Source organism: Moschus berezovskii, chromosome 1, assembly GCF_049115385.1.
Source record: "Moschus berezovskii isolate FMDL1 chromosome 1, NW_MosBer_1.0, whole genome shotgun sequence".
Classification (NCBI taxonomy): Eukaryota; Metazoa; Chordata; class Mammalia; order Artiodactyla; family Moschidae; genus Moschus; species Moschus berezovskii.
Window position 1 is genome coordinate 60,842,413 of NC_142460.1, and position 15,985 is coordinate 60,858,397.

Below are 15,985 nucleotides of genomic sequence, written 5' to 3' on the forward strand. Positions count from 1 at the left end.
GAACAGTTGCTGGACTGTATGTGAGAATAATTTAATATAATACTAGCAGTGATAAAAAAGACATTTAATATCATAAATCGCTTCCAATTTACTTGGATTCCTTGCAACAACAAATGTTTAACTTGATATATTTTGGCCAAATATCTAGTTATACCAAAAAGAAGTGAGAAGAAATTGACGTATGCCTCTGATGATACCCATGATTTTCTCCTTCTGCTTTCCTTGTTTCCTTATCACCCATACATAGGATCTAAGGAGAGATCTGAGGAATCATTAGGTGGGAAGAGCCAGATCACTTAGACACTACTGGCTGAAGTCAACCCAGGAGAAATGCAATCAATTCTGCATGAATGGAATATGAATTTAATATTATTATTTGTTAATATGTCAGTCTACCCTGACTCATATCAAAGTTGAGTAAATTGATATCAGACTAAAAATATAAAAATATAAAACTCAAAGTGGCAAAATAACCAAAAAACTTTCACAAGAACAAAAGTAAACTGTAGTTCAATATTCCTCATGAACATAGTTATGAAAACCTTAAGGAAACATTCCATATAAAATCCATCATATTATAAGGCTAACGCACTTCAGAAAGTTAAAAGTTTTCAGCATACTAGGAAGAGAAAGAAATTTCTCAACCTCAAAAAAGATATATATAAAAGCCTATCATTAACAATGTACTTCCTGGTGAAACAGTGAATGAGCACTTTTTCTTTAGGGTCAGAATCAAAGAAAGGTTGTGACCTTTTATGAAGTTTATTTAACATTGTTTGCAATTAAGGGGGAAAAATGAGAGAAAGAAAGAAAAGGCAAATAGAGTTGGAAATAAAAATGGCAACACTACCTTTTATCCACAGATAACTTCAATGCTTGTGTCCATAGAAAATACTAAGGGCTGGATACTTCCAGAATGATGGCAGAAGTTTGACAGACCATCTCCAAGAGAAGCATCAATTCAACTGGTGAAAGTTATAAATACCAAATATTAAAAGGGAATACACACATGAAGAAATATTTATTCAAGAAAACCAAATAGACCCCAGTTAGGAGAATGAGAGTCAGAATGACAGTATTACTTACATTATAAGACACTCCTATATGCTGCTCCCCTTCCTACACACACACACACACACTTTCAGCCTAGAGTGGTGAAAGCTGTGCTCCAGGTGAAATCAAGAAGATAGTTTTTCTAAGCTCCCTATGAGGGACTATGAAGAGGATGGCCACCCACATTTCTCACTCCCCTCTCATATCTGTGTTGTAGATTCTCTGGTGCAGTCATATGTGGCCAAAGATCTAGGGTTCCTTCTTCCACTCATCCTCCATTCATAGGAAAGAAGCTCTACCCCCAAGAACAACAGAACGAGCAAGGGACCCTAATCATCACCCCACTTTGGCTCCCTGTAAGACATAGATTCCTTTTCAAAAGGAGTAAACTGAGAAACAGGGCTAAGCCCTGCAACTCCCATGTAGATTATGGTTATCAACTGAAGAAATTATAATACAAAAATTCTGCCAATGGAAAAAAATTATGAACAGAGAGCTCCACAGTTCTCAGGGTTTGAAACTAATTCAAAACTGATGAAATTCATGTTCTCAGGGCATTGCTGAAAACAATGTAAATCACAGAAATAAGAAATTAAGTGAACGTTTGTAGTTCCAAAGCTTTAACAGCAGTAAGAGAAGTCATAGAACAGCAACAAATTTAACAGAGATAACCAGGAAACAACTGCTAAGAACCTTCCTGAAGTCAAAGAAAACCTGAAACTGGTAGCACTCTGTCTCTGAAAAAGGGGTCTAACTTTACTTAGATCAGCCTGTAAAGTGTGATATTGTTATTTAACATTTTATATGTATATACATATTTAACATTATATACGTTATTTAAGACTATACATTTATATATATAAAACATTATATATAATTTAACATTATATATTTGGAGTCCCCAGGTGGTGCAGTGGTAAAGAATCTGTCTGCTAATTAAGGAAATGCAAGAGAGGTAGGTTAAATCCCTGGGTCAGGAAGATTACTTAGAGTAGGAAATAGCAACCTCCTCCAATATTCTTGCTTGGGAAATCCTATGAACAGAGGAGTCTGGAGGACTACAGTGCATGGAGTCATGAAGAGTTAGACACAAGCCACTGAGCACACACGTGTATGTGTGTGTGTGTGTATCTGCTCTTTGTTACCTTTTCTGGCACCGAGTTCCTAAAATCCTAGTAATTTCCTAAGAGATGAGAGCAATGAAATACATCTTGTTATGTTAATAGGTGAATTTTGGAAAGCTCCTATGGATGAGTGCTAGTTGCCAGTGGAGCCAGCCCTGTAATTGAGGAGTTGAAATTTTAGTCTCCTCCTCCTGATTTCTGGGAGAAGTGTAGAAGGGCAGGAGATTGAGTTCAATATCTAATGGCCATTGATTTAATCAATCATGCATTTGGCTTCCCAGGTGGTTCAGTTTTACACAATCTACCTAACAACACAGGAGATAAGGGTTCAACCCCTGGAGTGGGAAATGACAACCCCTCCAGTATTCTTGCCAAAAAAAAAAAAAAAAAAAAAAAATTCTATGGACAGAGGAACCCGGTGGGCTGCAGTTCACTGGGTCACAGAGTTGGAAATGACTGAAAAGCCAGTGAGAGCATTTGCAATGAAGGCCCCAGAAAAACTAAAAATAACAGGATTTCACAAGCTTCTTGGTAGCTGAAATTGAAGATTGAAGGAACACAGTACACTCAGAAAGAATGTGGAAGCTCATGCCTTTTCCACACTCTTTGCCCTGTGCATCTCTTCTATCTGGCTCTTCTTGCATTACATCTTTTATGGTAAACCAGTGCTTTTGAACTGTGGTGTTGGAGAAGACTCTTGAGAGTCCCTTATACTGCAAGGAGATCCAACCAGTCCATTCTAAAGGAGATCAATCCTGGATGTTCATTGGAGGGACTGATGCTAAAGCTGAAACTCCAATACTTTGGCCACCTCATGAGACGAGTTGACTCACTGGAAAAGACTCTGATGCTGGGAAAGGTTGGGGGCGGGAGGAGAAGGGGACGACGGAGAATGAGATGGCTGGATGGCATCACCGACTCTGTGGACATGAGTTTGAGTGTACTCCGGGAGTTGGTGATGGACAGGGAGGCCTGGCGTGCTGTGATTCATGGGGTCGCGGAGAGTCGGACACGACTGAGCGACTGAACTGAACTGAGTGATCTAGTGAGTAAAGTGTTTCTCTGAGTTCTGTGAGCCACTGTAATAAATTAATTGAACCTGAGGAGGGGTAGTTGGAACCTTCAACCTACAGCAGGTAAGGCAGAACACAGGTGACAACCTGAACTAGTGAATGCATGTGTGGGTGGGGGAGGGAGATATTCTCGCAATACTGAGCTCTTAAGCTGTGAGATCTAACTCTGGCCCCAGGTCGATAGTGTCACAATTTAGGTGAGTGAATTGTAGGACACCTAGCTGGTATCAGAACTTTGCTTAATGGATATGTGGGAACACCACCCCTCATATGTTGGAATTGGGTGATCGAGACTCAGAATCCATTAGTACCCAGGGTACTGATGAAAATATAGGCCAATTAGATACCTATTAGTGGAGGCTGGCAGCTAGGTGTGATATCAGTAGAGGCAGATCAGTCAGAATATTAATGGAGAGATCAGGGGAAAAGAAAGTCAAGATAGCCTAACCAAATCACACAGATTTTGAAATCAAGGAAAACTGCACACGTCTAATGCTATGCATTCTAAGGAGATACATCAGAGGCTCTACTCTGTGGTAGAAATCAATTTTATTAAAGTAGGCAAGCCAATCATTAAAAAAAAAATCAATAATACGACTCAGGTTGGGAGGGGGCGGTGTCAGTGTATACTGCTACAATATATTTCTAACTGAAAATTAGAGATACCAGGGAATATTTCATGCAAAGTTGGACACATTAAAGTACAGAAACAGTATGGGCCTAACAGAAGCAGAAGATATTAAGAAGAGAAGGCAAGACTACACAGAAGAACTATACAAAATAGATCGTAATGACCCAGAAAACTACGATGATGTGATAACACACCTAGAGCCAGACATCCTGTAATGTAGAATCACTTGGAAGCATCACTACAAACAAAGCTAGTGGAGGTGAGGAATTCCAGGTGAGCTATTTCAACTTTAAAAAATGATGCTGTGAAAGTGCTCCACTGAATATGCCAGCAAATGTGGAAAACTCAGCAGTGACCACAGGACTGGAAAAGGTCCGTTTTCATTCCAATCCCAAAGAAAGGCAATGCCAAAGAATGCTCAAACTACCACACAATTGCACATATCTCAGTTCAGTTCAGCTCACTTAGTCGCTCAGTCGTGTCCGACACTTTATGACCCCATTGACGCCAACCCTTTCTCTCCATCACCACTCCCAGAGCCTACTCAGACTTCTGTCAATTGAGTCAGAGATGCCATCCAACCATCTCATCGTCTGTCATCCCTTTCTCTTCCTCCTTTCAATCTTTCCCAGAATCAGGGTCTTTTCAAATGAGTCAACTCTTCACATCAGGTGGCCAAAGTATTGGAGTTTCAGATTCAACATCAGTCCTTCCAATGAATATTCAGGACTGATTTCCTTTAGGAAGGACTGGTTGGATCTCCTTGCTGTCCAAGGGACTCTCAAGAGTCTTCTCCAACACCACAGTTCAAAAGCATCAATTCTTCAGTGCTCAGCTTTCTTTATAGTCCAACTCTCACATCCATACATGACTACTGGAAAAACCATAGCCTTGAATAGATGGACATTTGTTGGCAAAGTAATGTCTCTGCTCTTTCAATATGCTGTCTAGTTTGGTCATAACTTTCCTTCCAAGAAGCAAGTGTCTTTTAATTTCATGGCTCCAGTCACCATATGCAGTGATTTTGGACCCCAAGAAAATGAAGTCTGTAACTGTTTCCTCTGGTTCCCCGTCTATTTGCCATGAAGTGATGGGACCAGATGACATGGTCTTAGTTTTCTGAATATTGAGCTTTAAGCCAACTTTTCCCCTCTCCTATTTCACTTTCATCAAGAGGCTCTTTATTTCTTCTTCACTTTCTGCCATAAGGGTGGTGTCATCTGCATATCTGAGGTTATTGATATTTCTCCCCGCAGTTTTGATTCCAGATTGTGCTTCATCCAGCCCAGCATTTCTCATGATGTACTCTGCATATAAGTTAAATAAGCAGGGTGACAATATACAGCCTTGACACATTCCTTTCCCGATTTGGAACCAGTCTTTTGTTCCACGTCAAGTTCTAACAGTTGCTTCTTGACCTGCATATAGATTTCTCAAGAGGCAGGTCAGGTGGTCTGGTATTTCCACCTCTTTCAGAATTTTCCACAGTTTATTGTGATCCACACAGTCAAAGACTTTGGCATAGTCAATAAAGCAGAAATAGATGTTTTTCTGGAACTCACTTGCTTTTTCGATCATCCAGCAGATGTTGGCAATTTGATCTCTGGTTCCTCTGCCTTTTCTAAAACAAGCTTGAACATCTGGAAGTTCACAGTTCACATATTGTTGAAGCCTGGTTTGGAGAATTTTGAGCATTACTTTAGTGTGTGAGATGAGTGCAGTTATGCAGTAGTTTGAGCATTCTTTGGCATTGCCTTTCTTTGGGACTGTATAGGCCTGATTTTGATGAAGAAATCAGATTTGTATCAATGAACTTACATAAAAGTAAGCTCCAGGCTCAGATGTTTTCCCTGATGAATTCTACCAAATATTTAAATAAGAAATGATACCAATTTTCCCCAACCTCTTTCAGAAAATATAAGTAAAGAAAAGGGTAGCATTATCCTGATATTAAACCAGATAGAGCTAAATATCTCTCATGAATACAGATGTGAAATCCTAGAACAAAATATTAGCAAATCACATAAAATGATGTATAGAAAATTATATATTACAAAAGTTAAATTCAACATATACAAATTTGAGTCAACATTCAAATGTCAATTAATGTAATTCACCACACTGACAGACTAAAGAACAAAAATCATGTGGTTATATCAATTGATGAAGGAAAACTATCTGAGAATGTATAATGTCCATTCATTATGAAACTAATAAAAGTCAAAATCTAGGGGAAATTAAACCACTATAAATGCAAGATTGAAGTGAGGTGAAGTGAAGTCACGCAGTCATGTTCGACTCTTTGTGACCCCATGGACAGTAGCCTGCACCAGGCTCCTCCATCCGTGGGATTTTCGAGGCAAGCGTACTGGAGTCGGTTGCCATTTCCTTCTCCAGGGAATCTTCCCAAGCCAGGGATCAAACCCACGTCTCCCGCATTGTAGACAGACGCTTTATCATCTAAGCCACCAGGGTTAGCTTCATATTTAACAGTGAGCAATTGGAAAATTGTCCATTAAGTTCTGGAACAAGGTAAGGATTTCCTTTTCCATCACATTTATTCACTGTTATGCTAGTAGCCTGGTACTACAATACAGCAAGAAAAGGATATAAATTACACCAATTTGGGAGAATGTAATAAACTGTCTTTGTTCTGAGATGATATAATTGTCTGCATAGAAAACCAAATAATCAATTTAAAAATTATCCCTGGAATTAATAAGTGATTATAGAAACGTTGCAACATACAAAGGTAATGTTCAAATGTTAATTGTGTTTTATATGTTGTCAATGAAAACTGGGTTTTGAAATATTAAAAAGCACACAATTCATATGAGCTCCCACAAAAATTAAATTCTTAGGGAAATTGAATGAAATATGTTTAAGTCTATATGCTGCTGCTGCTAAGTCACTTCAGTCGTGTCCGACTCTGTGTGACCCCATAGACGGAAGCCCACCAGGCTCCCCCGTCCCTGGCAAGAACACTGGAGAATCCCAGGGATGGGGGAGCCTGGTGGGCTTCCGTCTATGGGGTCATACAGAGTCGGACACGACAGAAGTGACTTAGCAGCAGCAGCACATAGACTTAAACATATAAGTCTATATGCAAAAATTATAAAACTTTGATGAAAAAATTCAAAGATCTTTAAAAAATGGATTAAAAGTCCATGATCGTGGATTGAAACACAATATTGTTAAGACTATCAGTCTTGCAAAGAATGATTAATGCAATCTTAATCAAAATCCAAGAAAAGTATTTTATAGATATTGAAATAGTAATTCTACAGTTCATATGGAAAAGGAAAAGACTTGTTAATAGAATGCCCATTGTTCAGTCACCCAATCATGTCTGGACTCTTTGTAACCCCGTGGACTGCAGCATGCCAGACCTCTCTGAGCCTCACCATGTCCCGAAGTTCATGTCCATTGCATCAGTGATGCCATCTGGCCATCTCATCATAACACGAAAAAATATAGAGTTGGAAAAGTAATTCTATATGACTTGAAGACCTATTATAGAGCTATAGTAATCAACACAGTGCACAACTGGTGAAAAGAAGCCCATAGATCAAAGGAATAGAGAAGAGAACCCAGAAATAGACCCACACAGATTTAATTGACTGATCTTTGAAAAGGGGACAAGGCAGAAGAACAAGGACAAGCATTTAATGGAGAAAGGTGAGAAAGGATGGTCCTTTCAGTAAATAATACTGGGACAAAGAAAGAAAGAAAAGAAAGAAAGGGATAAATAAAAAGGAAGGAAGGAGGGAGAAAAATGGAGGGAAGGAAAAGGAATCTAAACACACTTTACACTTTTCACAGAAATTAACTCAAAATGGATCCAAGACCTAAATGTAGGGTATTTTACATTTGCATTATTCTATAACACTGGAGAAAAATAAGTGACTTTGGTTCCAGTGATGAGTTTCAGAAGCAACATCAAAAGTAAAATCTATTTTTTTTTAAATGACAATTTGGACTTTACTAAAAGTGAAATTATTCTCTGTTAAGACATTGTTAAAAGAATAAAATTAGAAGCTGATGACTGGGAGAAATACTTGTAGAACACATTTCCCACCAAGGGCTTGTATCCAAATTATCAAAAGAATACTTAAAACTCAACAGCAAGAAAACGAAAAATCCAGTTATTTTTAATGGGTAAAATATCTGAACAGATGCCTATAAAAGAATATTTACTTCATGGTAAATAAATATATGAGAACACATTTAAAATTATTCATCAATTGGGAATAACAAATTAAAACAATATATCACTCAGTTCAGTTCAGTTGCTCAGTTGTATCCGACTCTTTGCGACCCCATGGACTGCAGCACCTCAGTCCTCCTTGTCCATCACCAACTCCCGGAATATATTCAAACTCATGTCCATTGAATCGGTGATGCCATCCAACCATCTCATCCTCTGTCATCCCCTTCTCCTCCCACCTTCAATCTTTCCCAGCATCAGGGTCTCTTCCAATGAGTCAGTTCTTCACATCAGGTGGCCAAACTATTGGAGTTTCAGCTTCAACATCAGTCCTTTCAATGAATATTCAGGACTGATTTCCTTTAGGATGGACTGGTTGGATCTCCTTGCAATCCAAGGGACTCTGAAGAGTCTTCTCCAACACCACAGTTCAAAAGCATCAGTTCTTCAGTGCTCAGCTTTCTTTACAGTCCAATTCTCACATCCATTCATGACTACTGGAAAAACCATAGCTTTGACTAGATGGAACTTTGTTGGCAAAGTAATGTCTCTGCTTTTTAATAAGCTGCCTAGGTTGCTCATAAATTTTCTTCCAAGGAGCAAGCGTCTTTTAATTTCATGGCTGCAGTCACCATCTGCATTGATTTTGGAGGCCCCCAAAATAAAGTCTGTCACTGTTTCCATTGTTTCCCCATCTATTTGCCATGAGGTAATGGGACCAGATGTCCTGCCTTAGTTTTCTGAATGTTGAGTTTTAAGCCAACTTTTTCAATCTCCTCTTTCACTTTCATCAAGGGGCTCTTTAGTTCTTCACTTTCTGTCATAAGGGTGGTTTCATCTGCATATCTGAGGTTATTCTCCTGGCAATCTTGATTCCAGCTTGTGCTTCATCCAGTCCAGCATTTCTCATGATGTACTCTGCATATAAGTTGAATAAGCAGGTGACACCTATTAAACGGCTAAAATACTACAACAACAACAACAACAAATGATGATACAAAATATTTTTGAAAACTGTGATGCCAAATATTTTTAAGAACTGGAGCAACAGGAACTCTTAACTGGAGCAACAGGAACTCTTAGTCATTGCTGATGGAAATACAAAATTGTACAGTCAATTTGAAATTTTAGATACAGTTTCATAGTTTCCTACAAAGCTAAATATGCTCTTGATAAACTATCTAACAATAATCTTTCTCCATCTTTAATGAATTGAGCTGAAAATTTATGTGCGCACAAATCTAAATGTGAATGTTTGCAGCAACATCATTCATAATTGCCAAAGTACAAGATGTCCTTCAATAAGTGAATGGATAAATAATTACACATCCATATAATTGAATTTTATTCAGTGATAAAAAGAAATGAACTATCAAGTCATCCAAAATGTGGGTGAATCTTAAACACATATGGCTAACTTAAAAGATCCAGCCAGAAAAGACAGCATACTATATGATTCCAATTATGCTAATTTCTGGAAAAAGCAAAACTATAAATAGTATTTTTAAAAAATCAATGGTTGCCAGGGATTTGGGAGTGGGAGTAGGGGAGAGCATATATGATGCAGGAGATTTGTGGGTGTGAGACTATTCTGAATGATAGTGCAGTGGTGAATGCATGATATTATACATTTGTCAAAACTCATAGAACTTTGCAGCACAAAGAATGAGCTAAAGATAAGTGATTACATATAAATGGCCCAGATCCCAGGAGGGAATACAGAATATGACACAAAAATCTAAGTGCACTTGCTCATGTGTGAAATAACCTCATTGCAGAGGTGAGGGTTGGGACTGGGAGATGAAGGACAGATCAGGTGGGAATGTGATGACCTAAGTAATTATGAAAACAAGTAGAGAGTGTAAGACTTAAGGGAAAAGAAATTGCAAATAAGTACTGTATTTTAGTTGACAAAGTTTTTCCCATGGTGAAGCAACTCTTATACTGCTGCTATACATGATTTCAAAATATTGGAATGAAACAAATAATCAAATCTATGGTGAATGGAGGAAGCTACATTCTCACCATTGAAATGGGAATTAAGAGGTAAGCAAAAGGAGACTAGAATGATCCACATGGTAAAAGATTAGTGTTGTAGTCATCCTTAACATAGATCTAGATGGAGTAAAAATAACTATTTCTAGGCATACTAGTGGACACATGTTAGAAAACACACACACACATTTCCTAGTTCTTATTCTCTTCAACTGAGTGGGCATAGAAACTAACACCCAAAGAGCAAAAGTACACCTGGTGCCAATGTCTCTGTTTCTTTCTTTTGTTTGTTTTATTTTGGGGGGACGCAGGGGGAAGGGGGTTCTTGGATGTGCTGCACTGCTTGTGGGATATCTTGGTTTCCAGGCCAGGACCAGGAATAGAACCTGAGCCACAGCAGTGAAAGCTGAGTGAAAACAACTGCATCACCAGGATGCTCCTAATATCTTGATTTCTAATACCATTTTTCAATAAAAGAAATCAGGTTCCTGGGAGAAATGATTGATTTTAGGACCCAAGCAGGAAATATGAATGATGAGACTGGAGCATCTTGTTTAGTCATATCAAAATTAATAAATAAATGAAACCTATATTGATGGGCTCAGCATTCAGAAAACTAAGATCATGGCATCTGGTCCCATCACTTCATGTCAAATAGATGGAGAGACAGTGGAAACAGTGGCTGACTTTAATTTTGGGGGCTCCAAAATCACTGCAGATGGTGATCGCAGCCATGAAATTAAAAGACACCCCTTGGAAGGAAAGGTATACCCAACCTAGACAGCATATTAAAAAGCAGAGACATTACTTTGCCAACAAAGGTCTGTCTAGTCAAGGCTACGGTTTTTCCAGTAGTCATGTATGGATGTGAGATTTGGACTATACAGAAAGCTGAGAGCCAAAGAATTGATATTTTTGAACTGTGGTGCTGGAGATGACTCTTGAGAGTCCCTTGGACTGCAAGGTGATCCAACCAGTCCATCCTAAAGGAGCCCAGGCCTGCGTGTTCATTTGAAGGACTGATGTTGAAGCTGAAACTCCAATACTTTGGTCACCTGATGCGAAGAGTTGACTCATTTGAAAAAACCCTGATGCTGGGAACGATTGAGGGCAGGAGGAGAAGGGGACTACAGAGAATTAGATGGGTTGGATGGCACCACTGACTCAATGGATGTGAGTTTATGTTGTCTCCAGGAGTTGGTGATGGACAGGGAGGCCTGTTGTGCTGCAGTTCATAGGGTCGCAAACAGTTGGACACAACTGAGCAACTGAACTGATACTGATGAGATGTGAAAAAGACACTGGAACAAAAAGAAACATCTCCAAATTGCCAAAGATGGAACATTAGAAAAACAAAATAAAGTAATATTGAGCTACAACTTAAAATACTGAAGTGACATACATAAATTAATTGAATAAATAAATAAATGGGATGGTAAAGACAAATCTCATTTACAGAAGAATTCCAAATAATTTATAAAAACTAAATGTAATGTGGTATCCTAAATGGGATCGTGAGACAGAAAAGGGTGCCTAAGGTAAAAGCAAAAGCTAAAGGATACTAAATAAAGTGTCAAATACAACTAATGACCGTATATCAAAAACGGTTAATTTATTTGGACAGTTACATTCATGAATAAAGCTCAAGAAATCAGAAGTATGAGGACACTATAATTTTAATTTCATGCCCTCTTCAATTTTAGGTTGCTAGGAGAAGGAAATGGCAACCCACTCTGGTTTTCTTGCCTGGAGAATCCCAGGGACGGAGGAGCCTGGTGGGTTGCCGTCTATGGTATCGCACAGAGTCAGACACGACTGAAGCGACTTAACAGCAGTAGCAGCAGTACAAAAATAATTACAGTTTCGGATCACGGATTTTTAAATATTTATAACTACGGTCAAACACATCTTACTAATCAGAATAGGAAAACATTACAATCAACACATTTGTGCCAATGAGAAATAAGTTTGTTTATTCCTGTAGCTTAAAAATCCAAGCTTTGGGATTTGACAAACTCTTAGAAAGCATTTTCTGCCTTTTGCTGGTTGTGGAAGCATTTTACCTGCAAAAGTTTTTGAGATGATTAAAGAAGTGGTAGTCAGTTGGCAAGAGGTCAGGTAACTATGATGGATAAGGCAAAACTTCATAGCCCAATTAGTTCAAGTTCTGAAGCACTGGTTATGTGATGTACATTCAGGCGTTGTCATGGAGAAGAATTGGGCCCATACTGTTGACCAATGCAGACTGCAGGCATTGCAGTTTTTCATGCACCTCATCAATTTGTTTAGCATACTTCTCAGATGTAATGGTTTCACCAGGATTCAGAAAGCTATAGTGGATCAGATGGGCAGCAGACCACCAAACAGTGACCATGACCTCTTTTTGGTGCAAGTTTGGCTTTAGGAAGTGCTTTGGAGTCTCTTCTCAGCCCCACTACTGAGCTAGTCATCGCTGATTGTCATTTACAATCCACTTTTCACTGCACATCACAATCTGATCTAGAAATGATTTGCTGTTTTTCCACAGAATAAGAGAAGACAACACTTCAAAATGACGATTTTTTTGATTTATGGTCAGCTCATGAGGCTCCTCAACTTTAAGGCTCTCCTCTCCTTTACAAAACTTCTTGAATCACCATTGCACTATACGTCTGTTAGCAGTTCCTGGTCCCAATGCATTGCTGATGTTGCAAACTGTCTCTGCAGCTTTATGACCCATTTTGAACATGAATAAAAAACTGCTTGAATTTGCATTTTGTCTAACATCATTTCTATAGTTTAAAATAAATATAAAATAAACAGCAAGTAATAAGTCACTAGCAAAAAAATCAAGCAAGAAACATGCATTAAAATGATGTATAACATAACCGAATGTATTCCAATATCAAATACCAAAACTCAACAATGTAAAACCATAATTAACTTGCACCAACACAATGACATTTATTTTATATAAAGATTGAAGGCAAAAGGAGAACTGGATGACAGAGAATGAGATGGTGGGGTAGCATCACCATCTCAATGGACATGATTTTCAGCAAGCTCCAGGAGTTGGTGATGGACAGGGAAGACTAGTCTTCCAGCAGTCCATGAGGTCCCAAGAATTCTGACACGACTGAGCAACTGACCTGAACCTGAAATCAACATATTGCATCTATAAAATGTTTGTACATTAGGCTAAATTCCAAAGACTAGATTTTGTGATGAAATGTTCATTTCCCCATGCATTCTCTCTCTTATGTTCCTTTAAATAAGCCAAGAAGAGGGATGGTATGGGGAGGAAGATGGGAGGGGGGTTCAGGATGGGGAACACATGTACACCCATGGTGGATTAATGTCAGTGTATGGCAAAACCAAAACAGTATTGTAAAGTAATTAGCCTCCAATTAAAATTAAATAAATTTATATATAAAAAAAGAATAGCACCTGAGGCTCACTCATTCAGAAAAAATAAAAATGAAATAGCAAGAATCTGGAGCATAATTGGTCATTATATATGAAAGAGTAGAAAATAAGTTTCCCACATTTAACAAGATATTTCTTGCACTTGAAGCCTCAAGAAAAGGGAATTATCTGAATTTAGAAGTCATAGAATATTATAAAAAACTCAAAATAAAAAAACCCTTTGAATCTATTATCACATAAAATTACCATAGCAATGATTCTCACATTGACTATCACTGTGCTAGATTATTGCTACTGCAAGTCAAGAAATAAATCAGTTTATTATGTCCTCGTGTTTCAAGATATTGAAACATTATTATACATTTCCTTTTATAAATCACTAGAAAAATATTTTAACATCATTTTTTATAATGATTTGTCTTTATTCCATAAGAAATTGTTCACATTTCTACTTCAATAAATAGAAATAAAATAAACAACTTGTCTAATTTTAGATTTGATATTTCCAACAATAAAATGAATATGGTTTCAAAAATCAGGATCATTGTGGTCAAGCTTACATCAATACAAACTGTGAATTTTATGCATTTTATACAAATATCATTGCTTCATGAATTGTTGATAATTAATCAATGCAAATTTGAAATGTTTCTCTAAAGAACGGACATCATTTTTAAATTAATTTTAGCTTATCCCCTTTAATATTTAAGAAAAAACATAGAATGAGAATTAGGTTGATGTGTAAAATTTATGTTGATCACATTCTTTAAAAATATATTTCAGATTTGTGTTTCTGGAATATTTAAAATTTCTATTACTTATATATCTTTAGAAACACTGACTACGTTAAAATGACATACATGAAAGACCTTAAAAAACTGAAAATTTATAAGAAACTCTTGATCTCCAGTCCTACTTCTACTATCTGCAGTATTTCTTTCCTTTTAAATGACAGCAATAGAGGACAAACAAGTAAACATAAAACTATGAGAACATAATTTATTTGCACAAATATAAAAATATAAATGACAGGAACAAGAGTTCTACTGTACCCCTAAATCTGCAAGCTCACAAAATTGATATGAATCCAATTATCTACAGCTCATATTCATTCTCATTTGATCTTATCCTTTTCCGATGAAAAAGCAATGATGTATGTCACTCATTCCAACCCTGCCCAATGTAGAATCAGCCACCACTGATTCTGATCTTATTTCTTTGAGTAATGAGCAGTTTTGCTCAATATGATAGCACGTTCATGAGGAGGGAACTCATCACAGAGTCTGTTTCAGTTGAACCCTCCACTTTGCTTTGCAAGATGCAAATATATTCTTCAGTTCTTATACCTGGGAGCTCTTAACTGTGTAAACACACGCTGCCTCCCCATCCACTTACTTTCGCTTACTTCCACATGTCTTCTTACAGATTCCAGTTTTCTTAAATCAATAGTTTAACAAATAAAATTTGTTTTATTTATGATAACAATAATATGAAAGCAGCAAGAAAAAACAAACAAAAAAGAATATCTAAACCCACTAAAGGCTAAAATAAGTATATAAAAATCATTCAATAAGATATTTCAGAGATGAAAACATAAACTCTTAACAACTTAACATTGACATCCATGTGCTCATTATCAAAATCCTGCTGATCTTGTTTTGTTTAGCTTACTTATCTTTTTTATTATTTCTAGATTTTAGAAACATAACAAACCAGTATAAATTTTATCTGTAAAATAAATATTTCTATGTAGCCAGAAAATTTCTTTTTTAAAGTTTTAAAGGTGTTATATAATATTCTTATAAAAGTATTATGAAATTTTCATAGTAGAATTGAGTGAACAGATTCAACTGAATTAATCAGTAATTAATCTAAGTATAAATAAGCATTCATTGCATAGAAAATACTATATTAGTAATTATTTTTCATTTCCAAATGACCATTACAAAATGGCTCAAGCTAAAAATTGAGGATGGCTTAAGGCAGGGTTTAAAAGGTGCTCAAATTATATCTTATGCCACCAAGAATAGATTTTCTGTCTCTCCTACTTTCTGTCTTCTCCCAAAGTTGTCCATATTCAGCAAGTTTTACATTTATGCTTGCAAGATAGATGTTGTACCTACAACATTCTATATACTTTCTTACGTAAGTTCAGTTGGAAAGTCACAAGAATTTCTTTCCCAGAATATATAGGAAAAACCTTTTGGTCTTTTTGATCAAAGGCAATATTGAAACTATCAGTGTGCTCAATAACAGAAGCATGATTTTTTTGCACTATAAATCCTGTTTGGCAGTAGTACCGCAATTATAAATCATACAAATTATTTACGTATTCTCCATATGACTGATGCCTACAATAATATCTCTCTATATATATGATACATGTCTTTATTTCAAATTCACATATTCTCATTTTCAAAGTTAGTTTTATTATTTAATTGTTAAAATAATTTTTAAAAGACTAAATTTCTTTCATAAAGAGAAGCTTATAGAACTA